The following is an 8,237-nucleotide window of genomic DNA, read 5'->3' on the forward strand; positions in this document are numbered from 1 at the left end:
CCTGAGCCTCGTTCTGCACTGTTCCCAGCAGAAGCAATGAGAACTAGAACAAATGTATGAAATACTTTGCGTGACAGAGTAACAGAAACCAAAGTAAGGTTGAGCACATTTCTAAGCTCAGTAGACCATTGTACACATTCCTAACTATAGACATCATTCACTAGGCTTGAGACTTCACAGGTGCTGCATTGCCTTGAGGTTCTGAGAACTGTGAAATTAACAGTAAAATATCTTAGGCAGCTTAGCATGAAGGCAAGAAGATTGCAAATTAATGTTAAGTTTTATTCAGGTTTACCCAGAAGGCAGGAATGTATTCTAATACTAAAGGAAGAAAAAAATGGGGCGGGGGGGAGGGGAAGAAAGATTAAAAGAGTCAGCAGAAGCATTCACTCAGGTATGATTATTCCATATACTTCAGGCAACCCAAAGGAAACCACCCACCTGCAGTGTTTGCCTTTAGCTGTACAGTAGGGGAACACCTCATTGCTGAAAGCTTGATTTGGCCCCAGAATACAGTAGCTAGCCAAACTACCACCTAACTGGTGCCTGGCAGATTACTCAGCCCAGGATTCCTACTAGAAAGAAATGTTGTGGATAGGATTCGAAGGAACACAAGTTCTGGTCAACTACAAAGATAAGAATCTTGGCAGATTTTCCTCTCGCTTTTCCTCTACCTTTAACACTAACTTCAAGCCCTAACTTAATTAAACCCCTCAGCTTATCTTAGCAGAGGTGCCTTGTAGAGAACTTGTATGCCATGCTTTTCTCCGGCACTCAGAAGGGATACATAAAACCCTACAACCAATAAATAACATAAGATAAATGAGTCCTAACTTTTAAAGATTGACAGAGAACGTCATTCCTCCCCCCTGCCCCTTATTTTCTCCAACCTGAATTCCCCACAGAATAGAAGATACTCTTCCTTCTGCCTGCCAGCACGCTGACCACTCAGCCCCAGGCACCTGAACTTTCCACAAAGCCCAAACTGTTGCTTTTCCCAGCAATTTATAATGGTCCCCAACTGGCCCTCATCCCCCAGCCTGATTAATTACACAGAGATGTTTCTCCCTTTGCTGTGGCTCGTGTCTCTTTGTAAAGTTCTGCAAGGCAACCAAAAAGGAAGAAGAGAAAGAAAAAAGCTTTAGCTGGCCCCCATCCAAATGTATATCTTTATGTGGAAGGTAATATCCTTAGGAAGGAAAACCAACACAATAAGTTTCTCAGGACATAGTACAGCAAAAGAATGCCACGTTAGAGCACTCTGAGATACTCACTTTCAGCTTTTTTTGCCCCCATTAAAAAAGGCAGTAGGCTTTTTCATAGCCTTTGTACTAGCTCCTTTCGCAGTTCAGAGCCATCAATCACAGAGAGGTCTCAGGACCAGCCCTCCTTCACAATAAATTCACACTGAAAGAAGTAAAAGACTTGATTACTGGTGTGTACCTTTCCAGAATGGGAGCTCCAACTAATGGCTCAAAAGCTACCTGGGAGCTCCTGGTGAAACAAATTACTTCTTTTTTTAATGTATCAGAGCAAGTGGACCAAATTACAGAAGTATTAAAAATCAGACTAGTATTTCCTCATTTACAAATGCAAATACAATCTGCTTAAGCATACAGAAAAGCAAACAAACTACGCCCTATCCCTCTGAAACTTGAAAAGGTGGTTGGGAAGGAAACCTAACAAAATTAATTGACCTTTGGACTTCAGCCTTTTCTCTGCAGATAAATCTCTGTCAAAATTAAACACAAGCAAACCAGATTAAAAAATCTAACCACAAAACCAAAAGAGAATTCAAGTTAGTAATTAAGAGCAATAGGAAAACAGGGAATAATTGAAAATGAACTCACATCTTTATATTGGCAAAAGATTAAGTTCCATGTTTAAAAAAATTAAATTCCTTCCATGATTTTATATTACATTAAATGTATTTAATCTATAATTGTCATATTTTTGACAATGGTTTGTTTTTACACTTAGTGTGATATCCAGTGCTATTTGAAGTACAGCATAAAATTCTTAAAACAATTATGTTTTAATAACTACAGTGGCTATTACTGTACCATGTTAAATTGACAAGCACCTACAAATGTGGTTCCCTTGAACTGGAAGCCCAAATCCACGATTTTGATCATCCAGTCTTGACCTATAGACTTTTCCTCCACATTAAGCCACTGAAATGACTGAATTGAACTCTGACATAGCATTACTCATGGCAAATTGTCTGTACGTCTAGCAACCTAGTGTCATACCAAGTGTATCACCCGTAGAGAGAATTAAGATGTCTGCTCATGCTCAAATAGTTCACAGTCAATGCAAAAGGTAAAGGAGGGAAAGTGATTTATTATGAACATTTTCCACGTGTCTTACTGGTTCCACATTTTTATGTAATGTTGTTATCTTCAGCCATCTATTTTTAAAATGTCTCAGAAGGCTGTGCTAGTCGGTAAGTCAGGGGGAAGATCTGAAGGAGGCAAATTAAAAAGAGAAAAATGAAGCACAGCGGACAAGGTTAAGAAGGCAAATCCATGCACAGGGAACTGGGCCTGAACATGTGCAAACTAGGAGAGTTGTCTCACTGCCATAAAAGAACATTTTGAAATGTGGCTTTAATTGTAGGCCTGAAGCTTGTCATCGCCAGGTCTCACTGATTTTCACTGTGCTACTGACTTGTCCGTGAAGTAGTTAAGCCTGCATGTTGTGTGGCATGCACCCAACTCAGTATTTTCCCGTCCCACATGACAGCAGTAAATACGCAGTAAGGTTAACATTACTACTATTTAACCATTCTCCTTACTTCAAGAACAGTGTAAAATCATTAATTACGTTATTGACGTGATGATTCAAATCCTGGGAGAGCACCACACAAGATTTTCACAAATTTTCTAGCTGAAAACCAAAGCTGACACCCGACAAAGTTACAAAGCTCAGCCCAGACCCAACTCTCTACTTCTCTGTCCCTTATATATTAATGTATATATTAAAGTCCCTCAGCTGTTTAAGAATCACAGACTAAGCATGAAGCAGCACAGTAGGTCTATGACAAGTAGCTTAAAGTATACATCTCAGTCTGATCAGACATCTTGCTGTTGGCCTGGTAGATTTAAAATTTATTTAAAGTTATCTTTTTGCCAGCTTTTATGATTGCTGCTGTGGAACCTGGATTCTTGGGTTGATTTTTATGCAGAAAATTAGCAGAAAGTGGCAGATTTTGAACTATATATAAATATATATATACACAAAATATATATCTATAAAATAAACATATATACAAATACACATCTTTTGAACTAGCATAATACCGCTAAAATGTCTTTAATAGAAACTGTTAATATGACATTTTGGTCTCAAACTGTCTTTTTTAAAAAAATATTTTTTTCTCACATCAACAAAAAAGTGAATGTAATTTTGCAATTGTTTTCTATTTACAGATTTGTTTTCCTCATTATCAAACAGCTGGTTTTCTTTCTAAGACAATTAAAATTATTGATTTATGTGAAGCTGGGTCAGATCTTTAGACACAGACACCACCTCTAATTCACAGGTTTTCCTTTCTTATTTGCTGATGAAGCAGAAGGGTAGATCTGTGGTCTGCTCTAAGAGAATATACAGTGAAAACCAGTAAAAACTGACTATCTGTGATGAGAATGCCTGAAATAACTGAGAATACTGTGATTAGAGAGTTCACTGAAAGAGGAGAAAACAACCCCACATTTCTTTTTTTTTCTGTAACAGCAGAAATTTTACCATAAGCTTTAGCTGGCAGCAGGAAAACAATTGTTTCTTAGGCTGAATTATCACTACATGTTTCATATGGATTAACTAGTATGTTGTTATTAGAGTAGTCAGTATGCTAGAAGATTGGAAGATTAAACAAAAGCTAATCTCTAGAAAAGTAGGACAAAATGCTTTGTTTCTTTTTCAGGAAAGAATTCACAGCTTGCAGGTTCTCAAAAGCTGGCTTCCCCTTGCTGTCTCGGTAAGACAAAGCTTTTCTCAACAGCAATACTTTCCCATCATCTCCTCCAGAGGAATGCAGCTTCCAACAACTGTGTGTTACAAAACATTAGGGATCAGGAAACACCAATGTTCATTTTCTTGACAGTTTACACTAATAATGACTTTTTCTATAAATCAGGCACTGGTGGTCAGTTTGACCCAACTGGAAAAGGCAACACATCAGATCACTGCGAAGTTTAAGAGGTATTCAGCAAACCCCTGATAAATAAAATGCTTTGGAAAGTATTTGTGTGTATTTTAATGCAAACTGTTGGCAGAGTTAACATTTAGTTTAACCTGAATGCACAGCACAGCATATTTCAGGTTCTCATCACTGACTTAACAGCTGTGGGATCCATCATCTAAGTGAACAACAAGATCAGTTTTACATGTCATGTTCTACCAGAAATCCTGTACTACAAGTGACTGTCACTTTCACATAACTGTGAGTGCTGCCAACCTTTAATTATTTTCAAAAAAGAATAACAATCAGAGTTTTGGATGCAAAACCTGAAATCAAATTATTCTGGGTTGTAAGCAATGTCTTGTTATTCTTTTCTTGTGTTTCTGTGATGGCCTGTAAATCTAACCCAAAGCAGATAGATACAAGTTCAAGTCTTAGTTTTTGGCACTCTGTTTCTAAATGTAGCAACAATTGACATTGTTGTCAATGTTTCTACATTGTTGTTGAAGTACTCTTGACATATTGATGGAAAAGGTTATATCCAGTTCTTGACTAGGCAGCAATGTCACATTCTTCAACAGAAGAATGAAATAGATTAATTTTAATTTAGCATTATATTTACATAATGTTAATTTTTTATATGAGAAAGATGGTGAATTTAGAGCCAACCTCCTAATACAATTCTGCATCAGGTTTGCCTTTAAGTACTAAATTTTCAGCAGCACCTCTCGATAAGTTCTCTATTGGAAGCATCAGTGGTATTCCGGGCTCTGATAAACAGGTAAAAAATAACAATGATAGATACGGTTCTTGGTAACATGAGACACAAACAGAGAGCAACTGATATGCCTCCTATATAATACTTCAGATTTTCAAAGGTGGCTTAAGTTCTGGACATTTTAAAGAGATTTTTAGTATTAAGGGATCTTTGGTAGGTATCAACAAAAAGTCTGAGATTTTAGCACTCAACTTACGCAGAAAATTATAAAAATGGTCTAAAATAGCCTTTGAAATGTGCAAATATCTCCAGTAGCTCTGGAAAATATTTAGTGTTGTGCTGTATGACAGAGAAATGGAACATATTAGGTAGATCTCTTGTATACTTCTATTAAATATTCTCCTGCACTGGAAGAAACTTCCCATCCAAGTGCAGGAGATTGGCCAGGAATGACAGCAGCAGAAATAATGCAGCTCCTGGGAGGATTTATCCAGGGGAGGGTGAAGCTTTGAAACATTTGGCATTTGTACCTGAGTGATCTTGTACTTTCCTCCAGGTTCCCTCTGCAGTCATGTTCTGCTGAGAGCCCAAATTAAACAGATGCAGCTGCTAAAATTAGTTAACTTAACAGCAATGCATCAGTTCATGCTTCCTCTCCTTGGGATCAAAGGCACCTCAGCGGGAGTGCCTCTCTGATGGCTGGAAGGTCACCTAGGGAGTTCCTGTGCATCTGCTCTGGGGTCAGGTCTTTCCCATGGCAAGGTCTGGACCCAGCAGTTGGTAGTGGGCACTTTTTACCTTCAAGGAAGATCTGACATGGATGCAGTGATCTGCTAAGTAATTGGCAGCAGCAGGAGTGCGGTCTTAGGTCTGCACAGCACATCCCCTTCAGTTGTACTATGCAGGAAAATGTAAGAACCAATTTTGACTTCCTGAATTAACTAATTTTAATTTTTCTTGTCAGTCTTGCAGCACACAGCTGTCTATCCTTTGAGATTGAAACTCAGCATAGATTGACAAGTTATAGATAGTGATCTGCAGGAGAAGAATGTTAAGACTACTTATCAGAAATAAAGTACATGAAACATCTGTCTCAACAGGATTAGGCAAATTACAACAAGCTTAAAAGTCCTTGTTCCTTTTATCTCTGTTTTGCTTTGCTCTCCATCTCCTACATATCCCACTTATGGTACCTGACTTAATGCTGCCTTGTACCTCTTAAGAAACATGAACCAAATTAGTGTTCAGTGAGCCCATGGGAAGCCTCCTAGTAATGCAGAGTTTCAGCAAGGTCCATCATTGCATAAACAAGTGAGATCGTGAGCTAGTTTTAACTCAGGATACTCCAGGCCAAGGGCTAGTATTCAATGTTTATTAATCAGCTCATATATTCACTTACTAGCTTGTTTGGTTCCCATGAGTTCCTCTATTCAGTCCCTCAAAATTAGAGCAATCGTTCCTCAGTAAAGGATGAAGTTTCCAGAGTTTCAGACCTCACAGAAAAAAACTGTTATCAGTGTTACAATATTTAGCATCTGCTATAAGTCACTCATGGCTAGTTAACAGCTTTTCTATGGCTCCCTAATGACTTTCTAGAGAGGGGGGGGGGGCAAGGGCAAAATCCATTCGATCCACAGTAAGATGATTTAGCTCATGCTGGCAGGCAGATCTGGCAAATGTTTCTCTTGAGTGACATTTTTGATGGACATTGCTGCAGTGACACTTGCCAGAGCAGCATCTGTAAGAGTAAGGGATGAGCACATCTATAACCATTTCTGTGCAGGCCAGCTGAAAAAAGCTGTAAGGAAGAACTCAGCAGACTTTACTGTTTGTAAACAGCCATTTTAGAGGATTAATAGCTCCTGTAGCCTGAATAAAATGGCAAAGCTGTTTTTTTTTCCCCACTGGAAAATAACTTTCCTAACAGACCCAAAATCAGAAGCAGAAGATCTGTTCAGTTTTACATGCATCATTCTAACTTCAGTGAATGTGCCACTTTGAAATCAAAGGTATGAACAGCATCATTTCCAAGGTGTTTTGGGCAGATTGCACCCACATACACTTAATAGGTAGGGCATAGGGTCCTTCTACACATCTCAAAAATCACACAGAATTTTTTATTTACATTCACAGGTATGTATTCCCCAAATATTGCATCTGCAGTGATTTGTGGAAAATCCAAGGGAATATCCATCATATCCTTAGCTGATACAAACCAGCATACCTCCATTGAAATAAACAAAGCCAACTTCTAACAGATTCAGCTAATAATTTCTTAAATGAGCTGTGTGAGATTGCCTCTAATTCATTTCTAAGGGACAAGAGAGATGACACGATGATGTCTCATTTTTAACAGGCTACAAAATGAACCTGAGGAACCTATTGAAATTATTAAACAGCAATGACTCACATCTCAGCAGCTGACCTCATTCTGTGATTCAGGTATAGTTACCTGCCTGCTTTGTTACTTAGATTTTCATTGCATAATCATTTTGGTTGACCCCGACTCCATCATATTTTGTTATTCTAGGCTCAGCATTCACTTGAACAAAGAAGCTTAAAAATTGACTGTTAATGTCAAGACTTACGGAGTGATGTAACAAAGTTTCTTGTTAACGAAACACACATCAAGACTTAAAGTTATGGTAACAATTCTTGGTTTTCCTGAGACAGCTGGAAATTAAAAGAATGCAGAATCTGGGTAGTTTTATGATCTTATGACTAAATATTAAATTAGACTCGAAAAATAATTTTTACATGCTGGTTTACAGTTACCTGAAAATTCAGGCTTGAAAATAGGGATAATTTTTTCAGGGACATATTAATCATTATTTCTCAAATCAGCTTGTTTCCCTACACGTTAACAGTCCCTTGGTGGGCAGCTTTTTACCTTGAAAATATTGCTGATTTGTAATCTATTTTTGTGTCTCCGTAGAGTTAAATGCCATAAGATTTTTTTGTTTACATCCATAGTTTTAGTGACTGGTTGGGATCTCAAAACACACAGTAGGACAGCTACCCATAAGAAATGCCTAGTATAGCCTGGAGAAGAGGAGAATATCATGGGCAAACCCCAGTAACACATCCCTCCCTTGAAACCCAAACACAACCTTACACGACTGGTAGCTTTTGGAGTAGATCTGACCAGTGAGAAACCCCACTAATACGCCATATCCACATGGAAAGAAATGGTAAAGTTGGAGGATGCCTTGTCCAGTGTTCCCATTTAGCTAGGTAATTGGGGTCCCAAATCATCACTTCCAGTACTACCTTCTATCCTTGGTATTAGAAAGGTTGAATTACTGTTTATGATTGTTACTCAGGGTAAGGTACATT

The sequence above is a fragment of the Falco punctatus genome (genome assembly GCF_963210335.1).
Source record: "Falco punctatus genome assembly, chromosome: 14".
Lineage (NCBI taxonomy): Eukaryota > Metazoa > Chordata > Aves > Falconiformes > Falconidae > Falco > Falco punctatus.